Below are 17,373 nucleotides of genomic sequence, written 5' to 3'. Positions count from 1 at the left end.
TTCAGGTCACTTCTTCTGTACTACTTTGTTTCAAAAACTGTAATTGTTTCATTACACTCTATTCTGGAGCACATTGCTCTCTGCCACAGCACTTTGTCCTCCTTTCCAATCACACTATCCATACTCACTTGTCCAGTCCAGCTGGGGAAGAGAGAAGCACTGTGTTCCCACCATTCCTGTCCTTCCCCTATGGCCTTCTCAGGGAAAACATCCACCAGCAGCAGCTTGTTTTTTGTGTTCTTATTCCTTCTGTTTTCACACACCCATCCCAGCATACCTGCAATTACAAGAGAGTAACGTTATTCTAAATGTAAAAACCTATAATAATTTTATTCTGTTCTTGACCAAGTCTCTCAGCTGCTGTTCCTATAAGCCACTTTTGTGATAAAATAATTGGTAATTCTACCCCCTGCCATGGGCAGCTCTCACTATACCAGATTGCTCAAAGCCGCATCCAGCTCAGCCTTGAAGACTGCCAGGGATGGGGCATTCACAGCTTCTCTAACGAGACCATCATTTTCTTATTTATACCCATACTCAGACTGGAGCAGCTGCTGAGCTTACGGGAAGGCTGTAGCTACACATATGACCCTGGGAAGCAAGAGGCCAATTTAACCCCTGGACCAGCAGAGCCGATGAAGCTACTGTCTCCAGCTGACCACCCCACCCCACTGGATGGATATGCTGAGCCACTCATCAACCAGCTCCCAAAGCACTAGACTTTACCACAAATTCTTCTAAAGCAAAATCAGTAATGGATTTTCTTGTCTTTAAACACTGCACTAAAAATTGTTGGTGTGTCAGTCAGCCAAGGCAATTAAACCAACATCAAGTGAAGTTTCCAAAGTTACCTCAGAGCCATCACATATTAGGAATCGCCTATGAAGTTGACACCTTGCACGTTCCTACATCACAATTTGCACCTTACAAAGTCTGGCACAGCCCCATGGCCACTTTCCAGCACATACCACCAGCCTCCTCCATGTGCACAGGTTTGGCATCCTGCTTTACTGAGCTGTAGGAGGTCGACTCTGCAAACAGCCGAGCTCTCTGTGGTCCCGGCTGGGCTGTAACTCCAAGAGAAGCTGTGCAATAAATGCATCCTGGCAGGAGAAGCACTGTACTGCTTGCTGTTCTTCATGCCACACATCTCTTTCTTCCCTCCTCCCTCTCTCTGGCCCTGTTACGCATGCTAGGGAGGAAAGAAAGAGTAAGGCTGTTTTGAAGCCCTCTTGTTCTTCATCTTTGTTCATCCACTGTGCTGAGTGGTACTCAGAAAAACTTCATTAACTATTAAGAGGAGGATGCTGTAGATGTAGTTCTGTGTGCTGAATTGCAATTTTGTACGATCATCAGTCATAACTGTCTCATGTGTTAACTGGTAAAGGCATAGTAATTACTTTGTAATATTACATGTTTGTTGAAAATTCTTGCAGCTTTTGGGGTTTTTATAAAGTTTTTATGTTTTAACTACTAATTTTGGAAAAAGTAGTTAAAACATAATGACTATTAGTAGTACTGTATTATTAAATATCTTTTCAAATAATCCTTTTAGAAACTGAAAAATTAACTTCAAAATCACTTCCATTTTTAGTTGAAAAGGCGAAACAGTTTTTTACCAAATTGAAAATACCCCAAAAAATGTGCTTAATTTATATTACTATAAGAAATTATTTTTAAATCAACTTTTCTAATAATACTGCCTTATAAATAAGATACTAGTTCTCCTTTACAAAGAGACATGTTCAAGTACTCTATGAAGCTTCACTATATATTGAAAATTATATACTACTTCCATTTCTTAATGGCCATATACTTCACACACTTATTTGAAAGTGGACAAAGTAATACATATTTTCTGTTCAATTTGACAAACTATGGAGTTACAATAAAAAATAAAAGTAAATCCAGACAGAGCAAAGAGGAGATTCAATAAATATTGGTTTCTTCTGGAAAATGTAGGAAGAATTTAAGCACATTTTCAAATCAGGAAATAAATCATCATAATCCAATGTGATAAAACCTAAGTTCAACAATAATAAAAAAGAATTAAAAAATAAAGATCATTAATTTATTTGAAAAGAAGGCATAGAGATACACTTAAAAGTACTTTGTGATGACAAAAATAAACCTTTTGGACACCTTCATAAAATTAGGCTTATACTGAAGAAAATCCTTCAGAAAAGGGATAGTCACAATTGGAGCACAACATGCAGCTACATTTCAAAGCTAAGTTAAAAATCCATACTAGTGTTTAGAAATTGTTTTGCTTTATCCATTCCTTCCAGGCATTTCCCCAGTAAACTTTGATGTCACTGATGGGCCTGACAGACAACAAAACTATGCCCTCCGTCCAAACAGCTGTTGAGCAGCAATTTTTAAAACATAGTCTATAGAAGACTCATTAAAATAACAACTACATATGTGACTGACTACAGCAAATCCATGAAAACCTAATGAGATTTCTGTCTGGTAAATTAACCCTTGACCACATTTTAACCTCTTGAAGCTGACTCTTTAAGAAGATTAACAGTGCTTATTTTATCATGATGTGAAATAGTGTCATATAACAAAATAGTATATAACATCAAAATTAAAAAGAAAAAAAACAGATAAATTAATAGGGCAGATACTTGCCCAACATTATGGCTTTCTGCAAAGCCTTTGTTTCAAATGCAGCATCAAGGACTAAACCTTAAATCAGGAAAAAGGAATATACCAGTAGGAAGAAAAAAAATTGTGATTATATTCATATGCAAAACTATGAGATGTGGAATTAAAAGTACATGCAAACAAGTATCTTCAATGAAAAAAGGAAAGAAAATAACAGTATTGTTTGGTTTTGACTGTATGAATTAGCAGCACATTGCATAAATCATTGTCATTTAGACCTAGTATTACAAACCTAGAGGCCTCCACAATCAACTGCATTTCAATGTCTGTTTTCCTGATAATGCAATGCAGGGCAGTTTTCAGAAAACATTTATGTACTAGAAAATTATGTTACACAGGAAAACAAAAATTAAAATATTTCACAATGAGTGCAAAAAATTAAAATTCCAGATGAATCTTTTATTGCAATTTGTGCCAACCATATCCTGGGCTCCAGGAAGAAGAAGTGTGACCAGGAGATCAAAGGAGATTCTTCCCTTCTACACTCTTCTTGGCCAACCTCACCTGGAATGCTGCATCCAGCTCCAAGACTCCCAAAATAAAAAAGATGTAGACTTGTTGGAAAGGGCCACTAAGTTGATCATAAGATTTGAGAACCTGTCATATGAAGATAGACTGAGACTTAGTGGTGTTCCACTGGAGAAGAGAAGGCTCTAGGGAGAGAGACCTTATAGCACCTTCCAGAATATAAAGAGGCCTACGAGAGAGATGGAGAGGGAGTTTTTACAGGGACATACAGTGACAGCACAAGGTGGGAACAGTTTTAAATTGAAAGAGGGCTGCTTTTGATTAGATTTGAGGAAGAAATTGTTTACTATGAGAGTGATGAGGCACTAGAGCAAGTTTTGCAAAGAGTGATGGATATCCTATCCCTAGAAGTGTCCAAGACCAGGCTGGATGGAATGATGAGCAATCTGGCCTAGTGGAAGGTATCCCTGTCTGTGGCAGAGAGATTGGAACTAGATGCCTTTTAAGGCCTGGTCCAAGCCAAACCATTCTATGATTCTCTGAAAGATGAAAAGTAAGTTAAGCTTAATAATATTTTCAGCCTTCATCATATCCAAGACTTCAAAGTATAAAAGCTTTAGAAAGGAGAAGGCTTGGCAACTCAGAGCGCTCGTCCAGTTGTGGGAGCAGAGTAACCTCAGTGTTGTTCTGGATCTCCTAGTGGTCTTCTGGGTAATTCCAACACAAGCAACCTCTGTCATCTCACTGGGGTTTTTGTGCCTATAAAGTGAGATATTGAGCATTGAGTTCATAACTTGAGAACTACTGTTGACAATAATTGTCTATTAGTATTGATTGTGGAGATTGTGGCTGCATCTAACTCCTTGGATTGTCCTAATCTAGTTCCTTCTGAAGCTTTGAGGAGCAAAAATGCTACTCATATATATTAATTTCAATTACAATTACTACACAACAGGAGTGAATAATCTAGAACTGAATCCATGATCAGGATGAATTCTCAGCTCTCTGTGCCAACACAGCCAATGCATCAGGCAGTCTTCTAGTGCAAAATACTAGAGAAAACTCAAAAGACTGCTTGACTGAGTTATATAAATCATCTTAATCCCATCACAGTAATACTAATTTCCTTACCAACCGAGAAAATCAAAATAAAATAAAAACTATACTACTCCAGGACCTAATATAGCAATGTATGAGTCACTGGAAGAACAAACCAAGTTAAAACATTAAATGTAAATTGCAATAGGTTTTTGTAGGATCAGTGGAGTTTCCAGGTTTCTCTCCATGCAATTAAATTAATGAAACGGCCAGACATGATAAAGTGATAATGAAGTAGTTTAGAAGTCACTTGAATATCAGGCCAGTAAAACAATTTTTGCATAATCTCACAGATGGCTTTAATTTGCATGTCCTCCTGTATGGATACCAAGAGAGAATCATACAAACACTTCAGAATCCTTCACATACTTTATGGGATTTCTGCCCTACTGTGGTTCATAGAGTTTGTAGAAAACCTAAAATCTCTTGATGCAGATACAATCTAAGGCAAACATAAAGCAAGGAACAGGAAGAGAAATGCTTAAAGATTGTGTTTGCTAAGTTTGCTGGAAAATGTCTCATTTAGAAGTTGTTCAGTGCACATTAAATAGTTTTGGTCATCCTTTAAGCCCTCCTAAAACCCAGAAGACACAAAGATGCCCTTTCAGAATTACAGACTCTCACCCAAGATCACTATTGGACATGCTTAGAGCTTGAGCACAGATATTAACATAGCAGCAAGGGGTCGGAAAGCATTGCATCTAGGAAAAAGCAATGCCATTTATTAAATGACTGGCTATAATGACAAAAAAATGCAAACAAGCTTGCAGAGTCAAAGAAGGGCCTTAAGCCCATTTCCTTTTTTTTAGCAACTGCATCAACTGGGTTAGTAAAAAAAATGACTTCTCTCTACAATTGTTCATTTATGAATTGTGATAATTACAGCAATAATCAAAACTATTACTATTAGCAGGCAATGGCTATATTGATATTGTATATATGTACATTTGAAATAGTAAACATGCATAACCATTGGGACCTAGCCATCCACTTGCAACTGTGCACCACCCCTAAGTCTAGATGTCTGCATACAACACCAATTGCAAGACAAGCAACAGAAGACTCAAAGAAAAGGGACAAAAATCTAAACACAGCTCTATGCACAGAAAATGACAAGATACCAAAAAACAGATGTTGATTACTAAGAGAAAAGAAAATTAAAAGACAGATAACAGTATTTTTTAGGGTTTTTTTAAAATAGCAAAGACTTTGTAAAATGATAAAAAGACCTAAATAAACCAAGATATTATTTGAAAAGCACACTGTAAATGTTGTTTCAGAGGCAAACGCTGCCCCAGTCTCCAGTTAATTAGGAAGTGGCTTGGCTATTAAGAGGCTGAGGCATGCATGTTCTGCCATTGGTGTTCAGGCAAGGAATTAAATTTTTTTACCCATTTGCAGTAGGGTGTTTATTTTGTTATAGAGTAGATAATGTAGAACAATAGACTATGTTAACTTCTGTGACAATAATGAGATCATATGCATTATTATATGTTCTTTACTTTTGGCTGCTGAGAATGCCAGCCTTCATAGCTGGGCTTTGTTTTTCCTGTGAAGGTGCTGAACAAAGATGGTGTTTGTTCATCAAAACAGAAATGAAAATGTGTTCTACCTCACATCCAAACCCAATATCCTTGAGAGGCAGAGGTAACAAAATAGAGAGTAGCTATGTATCATTTCTATTTTTTGACTAGCAGATGCATTTTAAATTAGAAGTTTTAAAGCAGCATTTGAAAGAACACAATATATGAGGTTCTTGAGCTTTCCATGAGAACTTTTCCCATCCAAAGCAAAAAGTAAGAAGAAAATGTGGGGCACTGCAGGCTGTTGTTACTGTTTTTATGGCTAATACAGCCATTAGAGAGCTACCTAGATCAACCAATCTCACACTCAGGATAAGCTGTATTGCAAAGAGCCAAAGATGGGGTGCATCTATGAAAGGTGGTTGAGGAAAGCATGGAAATTGGGAAAGGACAGCAATAAAGACAAAGAGCTAGTCCTTGGTAGCACTACATGGCACATACAGGCAGAGATGACAAAAGAGAAAATGAAGTTCACATACAAGAAAGCTGCAGGTAGACAGTGACTAAGAAAAGCCAATTTTTGCAAGGTTTAAATTGAAGTCTAAACAGCTATTTTGAATCATGTGGTAAGGAAATTCTTCCCTGGGTGGAAATGTGAGGTAGGAAGAAAAAAGGGGGACTAAAACTATATGTACAGATGTAATAGGATGTACAGGAACTATAGATCAGAGTCCCACCAGACAAACTGTACAAGTCTTCACCGAAATAATAAGTGCCACAAAGGAGATATCATTTGAACCCTTAGAATTATAAAACACAGAACATTTAGAAGCAGGAAGTCATCTTTCCATTTGGTGAATTTAATGTGCTTAAAAACTTGTATTTGCACGTCCCAAAATCTGCTCACAAGATAAGAGACAATAATTATACCTGTTTTTCAAAAAAGGAAAATTAGGCTCTTGTGAGTATACCAAGGATCAATAATAGGGACAAATGTTGCATGCTGGGAGGATTTCAGTAATATTCCAGGACTTTATTTCTTCTTTGACCTACCTATATTGGGTCACCAAACTCAGCTCTGATGTTAGAGACTTCTTCCACATAGAGTGCGCAAGGTTACCATTATTCACAATTTTGCAATTCATTAGTTTTCAGTATTTGAAAAAAAGGGGAGAAGGGAAGAAAATACAATCTTTGAATGTTAGGATTTTCACTTTTGAAAGTACTATGTTTTAATAAGGCATGAAATTACTGGTTCTTATTAGATTTTATTTTGTCATAAAGATTTTTTTTCCTATTTTGAAGAGTAATATTTTAAAATGTCCCACATTCAATCAATTAATCAATCAAATAAAAAAGCTACTGAAAGCAGGAGGTGGAATTCAAGCCCTGATATCTGTGACAAGGGCCAAATATGCTCTAATTTCATCTGCAACTGCTGCTGCTACTGCTACAGGTTCACCATAGTGAAGCAAGCAAGGTAAAATGACTGCAGGTTAAAGGAAGCTGCCAAGCTCTTGCTCTCTGAAATATATTGCTATGAATTCACACAATTTTAGTCTTTTCAGGATTGTAGAACCATATAAGTATTCTCAAGTCACTTTCCATTAATGTATATTAAAACAAATTGTTTCTATAACTAAAATAAGACATCTTCTGAGAACTGTCTGCTGCCTTAATAAGCAAACAGCAGGTGTACTGTCCCAAAGAGCAAAAAGGATTCCTGCAGCCTAGTAAGTTTCTATGGTCTAGTTTTCCTTTCTAACACATTGCAGGCTGAAAAAAATTACTGCAAATCTGAAAAACAATTTTTACATAAGAAAACCTCATAAGCCATTCTGCTCCATCTATTTCCACGTCCACATTAATCTGCCTATTAATTCTGATCATGAAAAGTGTAATGTAGAGCAGAGATTTTGAAGACAAAGTCTGTACAATATACTATATTGTTTTAAAGGAGAAGAAGGTGGTAGAGACATTGAAAAATCTTCCACTGATCTTATTTACTCTTCGCTGTACCTTTTTATTTGGTCTCTGTATTCCTTAGGTTGGCACGGTATTAAATTGGGTGGTACCTACTCCACATACAAGTTTGGAAACATTACAGACCAAGGCTTAAAAGGAACTTAAGGGCTTTTTGTGAGGGTCAGAGTGTCTTCAGGAAAAAAAAGTACTATTGTGAAAAAGATCCACAGAAGCAGCTGCTTTTAAAATGTCATGCATAGGCACAGCAGGAGGTGCACAAAGTCCATGACTTTTGCAAAAGAGTGTTAAAATAACATAAAATAATAATACCAACAACAACCGCAAGTTCAACAAATGCCACTCAGTCTGAATGGAAGTTTTCAATTGGGCAGAATTTCAGCAATGGAACGGCAGAACAGAGGCCATTCATTTGCTTATGTTTCAAAATCATATCTAGCTTGAGACAAAGAGGGAAGGACAAGAAATAAACATCTCTAAGAAAAACAGCAATATAAAACCTACAGTTTATGTTTGCTAGGACAAAGAGTATTTAAGTACATTATACCATTAACCCAAGATATAAAATACAGAAATCATATTTGGCTTTTGAACATAACAGGCTTGACTGACATCCCTTTTTTCAATTTTGGTTTGGATTTATCTTTATTTTTTGTAATTTTTATTTATTTTATTTACTGAAATTCTATGTTTAGGTCTATGTCAGTGTTGAGTGCTATGCTTATTTTTGTTTTTAAATTAGAGGCCTGTACTACAGTTTGAACTGCAGATTAAGTCAATTCCTGATAAATCAAGCTCTAACAGGAAATGTTGGAATCCCATTGTGAACAGAGCCAAACTACATTAAAAAAAAAAAAAAAATTATTCTCATTCACTTAGAATCCAGTGCAGATAAGAACAGAAGCTCAGAATGTCATAAAATTCCTCAGATCATAGATTGCCTCAGAAAACCCCAAAAATATGAGGCTTCTTATTATCTAAGATTGCAATCCCTGCAATCTGGTACTTTACTCAGGATGTTCCTGTTGCAAATACTGTTGAATCTTTATATTATCATCTCTATGCTTTTGACGATAGCCTAAGGAAGAAAGATGTTTTCCTTCACATTTTACAAAGGAAAGCGAAAATTTACTAAGCACAGTCCCCTGAGTCACGTGACTTTCTTTCCCTTCGAGCAAGGAAGATACAAGTGAAAACATACTTGAGTTGTGGAACTTTCTTGCTTGCTTTCTTCTTACATTGATTTGTTTTACCAACTCTGATTACTAAATTTAATTGTGTAAATTCAATTCATTGCACAAAAAAATTACCAAGTTTTTTGGGGGCGGCACTTTACTACAAGTCAAAGAAAAACCTTCCAAGGAGGACTTCTAAATTGATATAGTAGGTTTTTTTGCATTATTGCCTGGCCTGGATGCCATTTTTTACCCTCAAGGTCTCTTAACAAAGTGTCAAAACCTTTTAAATTAATCTATTAATTTTAAAAACTAAAAGGTACAGAATGAAAATTACCTTTGCCTTCCTGACAAGTTCATGTCATGACCATAACATGCCATGTTTGGTACACGTTCCTTGAATGACATAGATGAAAAGGAGAAGTAATACACACAAAGAAGCACCTATGCACTCAGCCAGACCTAAGGTCACTCAGAAGCTAAATATTCCACTCCTAGCTTTGCCTTAGGATAGTAAAAGGGGTGTTCATTACATATATTGGTTAGTTTGCCAGAATATTCTTGGGCAATGTTCAAAAACAAGCAATAAGGAAAATTGTTCCAGCCATGCATAATTCAATTCATACACAAGGATTCTACATTTATATACAGATGAATTACTTAAAAATACCATAAACAAATTACAATGGTAAAAAAGAGAAAATATTCAAGTATTTTGGCTGAATCACACAGTAAATATGTGGATGTCTGTAGAATACATATTTATATTTTAGAGTTTAATACTTTATCCACAGCATCAAATGAAAAAAAGGGAGCAAACTAAACCTCAATGCTGAGAGGTTGAAAAATTTTAAAAAATGTAATTAGCCATGATTTTTCTAAAAAAGAAGGTGTTACCTCTTAGGGATTACCAATGTCAGGGATGCTGGCCTAAGTTCTAGTAGTAAATAGTAAAGTAACAAAGGATGATTGAACTAGTGCTTCTCTGATTGCTTTAGCTGCCATCCTTACTAGAAAAGAGCTACTGTAGGCTGCACAGATTTCTTTTTTAGAGCTCAGGTCACAAAAAAAAAAAAAAAAAATGAGCTGGTGTCTGTAAAATTCCTTCAATAGCTTTAGCAAAGGGATGTGATTTCACCATATACCAACTAATGGCTGCTTCCTAGTGGCTTGTGATTCTCCAGAGGGCTCCTGATGATACAGAAATAGTTTCTGCATAAACTAGCTTAGATTCTTCAATAATCTTTCTATGCCACTTCGCTGCAACAGTGTAGTAAGTAAAGACTATTAGAGATAATTTACTAAAACTTCTAAGGGTTTCTAATTTATCCTGTGGCTCTTTCTAGCAATAGTTATTTTATTGCATGTGATGCTGTCAGCTAAATGTGATTTAGTGGATTGGGCAGCCTATCAAATTTTGCAAGCTCATTTAGAAAGCCCTTATGGAGCTTAAATTCAGAGTTTTCTCTTGAAAGCACAAGCATGTCCCTAAAGAGAGCTAAGAGAGACCAAATACTGCTGGCATTTTCTTTAAAAAACCCCAAACAAATGAAAACACAATCTTGTAGGGAACTGAGTGCTTCAGGAAAATGCTGGAATGGCAACTCAAAGAAGTACCTACACTGTGCCTTTAAAAAGTAGCAGTTTATATTAGGTTTAATATAGCAGAGAAATCTGTGCTGCCAGTACTGGCTGACAAGCATCCCTCAGCTTTTCCAAGAGGAACATGTCTATGGGAAGAGTGCAGTTGACTCTTGATGAGCATTTAGGCTTAGACTTCTGAGCAAAGACTGTCAACATGAAAAGTATTTTTGCCAACCATAGTGGTGCTTTTGCAATACCACTAAACACAGTTTCTTTTTTCTGTCTGAATATAGCATTTCTTATATTTTTTCTTGCTTTCCATATGGGTATCATCTGCTGTTCTGAATGCTTAATAGTGTAATATAACAGGAGCATGTTCACAAGACATCTCTTATCTATACCAACATCTCCAGAAGCAGCTCTTGTGAAAATACTACAGATCACATTAGAGTGAAACACCAAACATCATGATTAGAAAATCACATTCATCGTATTTATCACTGTTAGGATAAATTACTAAATAACAAGAAGGACAAAAAGCTTTCTTGCTTACTTAGACTAATGATGATAGTGTCACACTCTACTCCTTAATAGCAGGATTTTTTAATAGTGAAATAGTAACCATTATTGTAAAAGAGAAAGCTACTGTAAGTGTTAAATATCAAATAAGCCACATCTAGCACCCCTGAAGACGAGATCTGGAAAACTGCAAGAGCTGATCAATTCACTCAATAGTCATCAGCTGAGTGATTTTCAACATGACAACGAAGGATGGTCTCAGTTCTCTTTTTTATATTCTATTTTTACATAAGAAATAAAGTTTAAGAAACTTAAGAAATGAAAAATTTAAGAGAATAAAAAGGCTAGGTCAAATTTTGTGGTTCGCTATTAGAGCAGACCACATTTCACTAATTCTAAATCAAAATGTACCTTGTCAATAAGAATTTGACACAAAACTTCCCATTTTTATTTTATTTATTGATAGTAGTCTAATTATTCTAACTCATACAATTTTTCTTATTCTGACTAAAATTTCCATAGGGATGGCAATTATGTAGAACGAGCTCAGGAAGATTGTCTGGTATGATAACTAAAGTGTTGCTCTGGGTAATGTTTGGTGTAAGTAATACTAGAGGGGTCTAGAAGTCTTTTTATGGGACTAGGAAAGTACATACTGTTATTTAGTTTTGTACCAAAGAACAGAAGGCAAATCTTTACATTATGTGTAACCTTTATATTCACTGAAAGTGGGAAGAAAAAGAACAGGGGGAAGGGGAGATGTTGAATATCACCTGGCAGGTCTTACCTACAGGAGTTACAGAGAGGTGGGCAAAACAAAAAAACATGTGCAGTAAAAAATAAAATCATCACTAGATAAACAGAAGAAATAGGCATAGGCAAAATAACAGATAATTTATATTTTTACCGTCTGAAATTTTGTATAAGACTTCAGAATATCAGTGAAAATTTTACTGGTTGAGATGTTAGGAAATGTAAAATGTTGATGGAGATGTCAAGAAAAACTTTATCTTATCTTTCAAGTCAAAGTGAATTTTGTTAGGTCTCAATTCACACAGCACACACTACTGATGGGATGGTAGCAATGACTGTTTAGAGCTGGGCTCGATTTGGCTTGGTAAGCTGTGTTAATTGTGAGTTCCAGTTCACCTATTTGACATAGTATTTTGAGAAAACAAAGCCCTTAAATTGAAAAGTGAATGCTATTCAAATATCTGTGAGAGTTTTATGCAATATGGTGTAATTTGCTTTACTGCAGCTGAACAGAACATGTGTGAAAAAATAGAGACAGAAAGCAGCAGAGTGCATTGTATTCTTCTTGACCATATCAAACCATGATGCCTAGAGAGGCTACCTGGAACAGAGGCTAGACATTGTTAAAGGAATAAAGTAGTTATTTGTTAAAAGGCCTTCAAAGGATACACCTTGGGCAGTACAAGAGCCTGGCCTTGGCTACACCCAAGATGGACCCAAATGGAGGACCAGTCACGAGTTTTCACACTTTTATAAGCTTTGATCCATTTGCATATTGGGGGTTAATTGTCCAATTACATCTTCAGGTCAAGTCCCATCCTCCCAGATTGCTCTCCTTAATTCGCTGTTGTTTACAGTTTTTGGGCCTGAAGATGCAATGATGTCCTTGGTTCTCAGGCTGGAAAAGGATTGTTTTGTCTTACTAAACTGCGAAAACTTGTGAACACTTTATAGGAAGTTTAGAGTTATACTAAAGCAGTACAGAATCTGGAAAATATGAAAGCTAAAACTTAGGGCATCAACCAGACTCCCAGAACTTTTCCATGCTTCCCAGAAACGTCACCCACACAAGGAACATAACCCAGCACACTAAGGGAGAGAAGCTGCAACCTCATCCCTGCAAGTAAGAGTCTTCATGGATTCACAGTTTAATGTTTCTGAGAACATAGTTTAGCTCTTTGGTGTACCACAAGTATGCAGCCGTTTTGTTAAAAAGTCCCAGCTGTATAGTAATCAGTGCACATTTTTAATCCATCCATTCTCTGTTATGAAATGCCAATAGAGCATAATAGAGAATTTTAACAAGCATCCACTCCCTGCAGTTATAATCTTCACTTCAGCCAGCTCCTCATTTCTGTAGGTGGTGAACCAGTACACCACACAGATTCAGCAAGACCGTAAGTTAGAGAGTGATTTACTGGGACAAATGACGTAGAAGTAGGAGGATTAGAAGAATGTCACCCTTGCCTAGTAATACTATTCAGATTGTCCTTGCTGCATAGCACAATAACAATTAGGGTGCTATGTAGCATACCTCCCTCTGGGATGCCCTTCAACATCCCGGCCAGGTTCAGCTGTGAGAACAGAGATCAGCCCTTGGTAGCACCACACAGACATTCGGTGTGGAGGGGTTGTTGAGTTGAGTGGTGTTAACTTTGTTTTGTTTTGTTGGTTTATTTCAATAGAAAAGCCTGGGAAAAGGCTTCAGTATGTTCCATTTTTTAAAAAAGCACTTTAAAGCACTTTTAAAAAAGTAATATTCTTAAGCAGTAGAATAATTTTTTAACAGCACAGGCAGCTGTAAAATGGAATCTGACAAAATGGTCTGTTATTTATCTGCACAATGTCATTCCAATTTTGCCAATATCTTAAGGCTAACTTCCTGCAACTTTTCATTGAAGTGAGTGCTTTTCATTTCTCCTCTTTGAAAATGAAAATCTTTACATTTTTAAACATGGGGATGTCTGTAATCAGCAATATTATTTAAATGAGAACCTCAGCAACTCTCTGCTGAACCCCAGAAGTCCTTGCCAGCCTCATTACTATAATTATGCCTGATGACTTGCTTATGGGAAAGGACAAATCTCTCCTCTCATCTGGAAGGTTTCCCTGCTCAGTATCCAGCAGTGTCCCTTTTCCAAACTACATGGCTGTTAATAGGCTGTAACATAGAGGCTACAGAGAAACAAGACAGATAAGAGCCTGTGAGGGAAATTTCTCAGTCATGAAATCACACATATGGCTGGTTGTTCCTCTGAAATCTCTGAAGAAACATCCAGTTTTTTAGACATATGGACATGAAATGGATCATTCTGCCTGTACATGTAACATCACATTGTCTGTAGTGGTTTTGGGTTCACCAATTTAAAATTTCCCCAATTTTGAGCTATCTTCATTATTCACCTAGATATAACGTGCAACCTATTCTCTGCCAAAAAGATGCAATGTGAAAATAATTATGTATGAAGATATTTACAAAACATTAGAATAATTCATTGATGAAAACTGACCATTGTAACTTCAAAAATTTTGTAAGAGAAGTAACATATTTAATAATTATAACAGTAATTACAATAGCAATTAGTCCATTAATGGTGTTCTTAGTCATCTGCAGAACAATTGCCATAATTTTATAATTCTCATTATTCATAAAAGAAAAATTCCTGAGTAAATGATTCCACTTCAGTCCTGTCTGTGCAATTCTAACCAAACCAGATTTAGTTTCTGTGATTGAAAATTACAGCTCACTCTATTTAAAAATATTTTAGGGACCAGATTATCAACAAAGAAATAGAAAATTATTAAAATATTTCTGAAAGCTAGCACAAAGAGAAATTGAAAATTGTAAGTACAATCAGTACTTACACCTCGGTAAGTACACCTCATATATTGGTATATAAATTATGGGTGTCTGAAATTTCAACACAAAATACATAAATTAATATAAGTGTGTCTGCCTACAGTCTCTGAATTTTAGTCTAAAAATGAAGCTCAGAAGTATCTGTAAATTGGAGAAATTTATTTAGATATGTACTTGTGAAAAATGTTTTGCTTATAGCATGCATTCTTACAAATTAAAAAATTTGATTTAACCCTTATGCTTTTGAAAGGAAAAACCCTATTCTGAGTTAAAACTATGATTTTGACAAATATAAAAATGCCAAAAGATGGACATCTAACTCCCAACCCATATTGAAATCAATAGTGGCTACGCATTACCAATATTCAGAAATCGAAAGACAAATATAAATCTCATAACAAATGTCTACATTTTGAAAGAAAACTATTATCCATTTAGTGAATGAGATTGTGTTCCCTGTTTGGCAAATTTAATCCACATCTGTTCAAGCATGTAAAAATGCCACTACTTCATAGACACTTCCTCATAAAAACCTCATTATACAGTAGCAGTACTGTATGCTAAATTCCCTAATGCAAAAAAAAAAAAATCCCCCAAAAACCCCCTGCCCCTATTAAATAATAACAACAACAAAAGTAATTCACAGTATGCCACAGACTAAACATCATTTTCTGTTTTAACATTTGTCTGCATGGATAAATTAAAGGAATTTTCCACAAAAATTTCTATGGATTTTGAGAAATATTTTGAGAAATAAATTACATGGAAGGAAAAGTACCATTTTTACTTCATGTTGTTATGTCTATCGAGTTTTAAATACTGATGTTTTTAGGTACTGTTAATTATTGCTAAAGCTTTTCACTTTTTTTCTATTCTTTTGATTTGACTGCACTTCAACTAGAAGAGTACTTCCTTGGGAGTTCATGTGTGACATACAACCATAAATATCTGGAATCTTTTTCAAAGCATAAGTTGTGATGCATCTTCTAAACTATACAAGCATATAAGCTTCATCTCAAGAATCTTAAAAGTGCTTAAAAATCAATAATTGAGTGTTTTGTAAGAGCATCATCAACTCTCTAGTGATGACTTAAGAGGACTTTGAAAAAAGGTCATTGTGTAATACTTGAGAAAGTGTAACTCTTATCACCTTCAGCATTAAAACACCTCTTCATCTTGAAAATAATTGCAAAATAATGCACATGAAACAAAATAGTTTACTTCCACATATAGATATTGCATACCAAAATAGTGTCCATTGTTGGATAATTGAAATCTCATTGTAGCCACTAAATACACAGACAAAAGGAAATTTTTGATATATTGTTTGTGGAAAAAATGTAATCCCCATCTATATCAAGTCTAATTTTCTAAAAGACTACAGTGCTCAAAAATTCAGTGCATGTAGACAACTGGGGCCTTCAAATACATGAAAGATTTTGCACTTAAGACTACTTCCATTTGTTTTAGCCTTAAGAAGGTTTACTGAACTGGTTGCATGTCACTGCTTTGGCAGAAAAACATAGCTGATGGACACAAATTAATCTTTGCTGCAGTCACTGTGCAGATTCTCTATTCATTCAATTCAAAATATTCACCTATATCTGTATTAACTTGGTGGAAACCTTTCTGTTACTTTCAGAAGAATTTAATCATATTAAATCCTACTTTTTTACACCCTTCCACTACATCTTCTCTAAGGAATATTTATCCTAATGTCACATATAAAATGGTGTGAAATTAGAGTAAAACTTGCCTCCATAACTGAATATTAAATTTGTAGTATTGTGTAGGTAAAGGTGCTACTTGTTTTAAACTTAATTGGAATGGAAGCTATATTTCCCTAGAAATATTTAACATTTTTAGTATATTAGCAATTTGGCATAAAGGGTTACCTACTTAAGTCTCACATGAAGCTTAATTGTGTTTTGTTCCCTTAACCATAAAATCTAGAAAAGAAATGTGTCAAAGAAGAGAGCATAAGCATTGGTTTTGAATATTCAACTGTCTTGGCTTGTGTCATATCATGAACATATTTCCAGCAATTCTTAACAATTCATATAAACCAGTCACAATAAGAAGCTTCTTACTGTTTCACTGGAAGGATGCACACTGCGACAGAGGCATTTTTAAGAATCCAATTTACTACTGTTTCCCTGAAAAACAGGGCTAAAATGAAGGGATGTCAGGCAACTTTGAGATATTTTTCAGATAATCTCAGGGTCTGAGGCACCAGAAGGGTTTGATCATCTCAAGATGCACTCCCTCAAACTGGCTTCAAAGCCTTATGACCCTCTGTTTCACTGGACAAGTTAATAGTAAATTGTTGAGGATATGCAGAGGAAAGTGAATTGAACTCCATTGCAACAATACTGTGGTATCATGAAAAAAGTATAGCTGTTGTAGACCTATATATTCTTATCCCAGGGGTGCCTCCATGATGCAAACTAATATCACTACACCTTATACCATGTCAATACTCTTCATTGCAAATTTCAATGTCGCTGTTCTCAGTGTTCCATTTTCCTGCTTTACACCAGTTATCCTGGAGTGAATTCAGAAAACATGCAATATTGTGGCACACAAGTAAATGGAATGTAGTTGATTTCTGTATAGATAACAGTAATTAATGATAAGAAATGTGCCACAGTAATTTTTAAAGCAAATCTTTATTATTTAACATTTGAAAGTTCTGTAATTCAATTCAGAAGAACAAGTTTTCCTGGAAGGTTATGTT

General features: G+C 35.5%; 1 long non-coding RNA gene across 1 annotated transcript in view; it reads left to right on the top strand.

Annotated features, from left to right (window-relative positions):
- Positions 1-17,373, top strand: part of LOC144247308 (uncharacterized) — a 297,702-nt gene that overhangs the window by 236,896 nt on the left and 43,433 nt on the right. The window lies entirely within an intron of this gene.

The sequence above is a fragment of the Lonchura striata genome, chromosome 1 (assembly GCF_046129695.1).
Source record: "Lonchura striata isolate bLonStr1 chromosome 1, bLonStr1.mat, whole genome shotgun sequence".
Classification (NCBI taxonomy): Eukaryota; Metazoa; Chordata; class Aves; order Passeriformes; family Estrildidae; genus Lonchura; species Lonchura striata.
This window is presented reverse-complemented; position numbering and strand designations above follow the sequence as displayed.